Consider the following 987-nt stretch of genomic DNA (forward strand, 5'->3'; position numbering starts at 1 on the left):
GAAGCAGGGGCCTGGTTTTGAGGATGCAGGTGCCCCGAGGGGAAGCGGAGGGGCACCGGGCAAAGGGCGCGGCGCGGGGACGTCCGTTACCATGGCCGGGGCTCCCCAGGGGCGAGGGTGAGACGGTTGGCTGAGTTTTACGATGCAAACATCGGGCAGATCTGGTGCGTGCGGAGGCCTGGGCCTCACCTGCCGGCGGCCTCTGGCCGGCCCGTGGCACCGACAAGCCGCAGGAAATGGGCCGGCCACTAAGCCCACGCTAGGCTGCTGAGAGGGGGCAAGGAGCAGGCGCAGGTAAAACGGGGCGCAGCCCGTGCAGTTAGGAAGGAGAAGGGAGAAAAGGCCAGCTTTCTGCCCGCCTCCCTGGGGCCCAACTTCCTGCCCAGTTCCCAGGGCCCAGCTCCCTGCCCAGCTTCCTGCCCGGTACTTGGGGCCCAGCTCCCAGGGCCCAGCTCCCTACCCAGCTTCCTACCCAGCTCCCTGCCCGGTTCCTGGGGCCCAGTTCCCAGGGGCCCAGCTCCCGGGGCCCAGCTCCCGGGGTGGCTCCAGGTGGAGGCCCCGTGGCAGCCACAGCCTCCAGCGGCTCTGCCAGGGCCATGCGGGGGGTCCGCCAGCGACTCCGAGGGCTGACGCAGCGCTTCCATGGGCCGCGCTACCCTCACAATCGCTGTTGATTCAGGCAGAAAACAGGCCCAGAGAGGTCCTCTCCCAGCCGCACCAGCAGGTCCCTCTTGGGTAAGGCTCGCAGGTGGGCAGCGGGGCCGTGCCAGGTGGGTCAAAGGTATCCGGAGCCACACCCTCAGGCAGCCCCAGGCAGCTGGGGTGGGTCCCCTTCGCGCCCGGCCCACTGTCTCATCACCTGGAACCCATTTACTGGCCCTGCAGCTCCCACACTCGGAGCCGTAGCTGGGAGCCCGGGGGATGCTGAGTGCCAAGCCTGCTGGCCACGCGGAGGAAGGTGAGCGCCCGGGCAGCCAGCCCCCCCGC

The 987-nt window shown here is 69.7% G+C and overlaps 1 long non-coding RNA gene across 2 annotated transcripts in view; it reads left to right on the top strand.

The window, feature by feature from the left end:
• LOC107183669 overlaps window positions 1–987 on the top strand; it is a 49,530-nt gene that overhangs the window by 40,065 nt on the left and 8,478 nt on the right. Inside the window, exon 1 of one of the 2 annotated variants that reach the window (XR_001514458.1) lies at window positions 705–958. The exons of the other annotated variant lie outside the window; for it this stretch is intronic. This is a non-coding gene — a long non-coding RNA (uncharacterized LOC107183669). Of the gene's footprint in view, window positions 1–704; window positions 959–987 lie in introns of those variants that run through there. 2 annotated transcript variants of the gene reach the window in all.

This window comes from Myotis davidii, unplaced genomic scaffold (assembly GCF_000327345.1).
Source record: "Myotis davidii unplaced genomic scaffold, ASM32734v1 scaffold1622, whole genome shotgun sequence".
NCBI classification, from domain to species: domain Eukaryota; kingdom Metazoa; phylum Chordata; class Mammalia; order Chiroptera; family Vespertilionidae; genus Myotis; species Myotis davidii.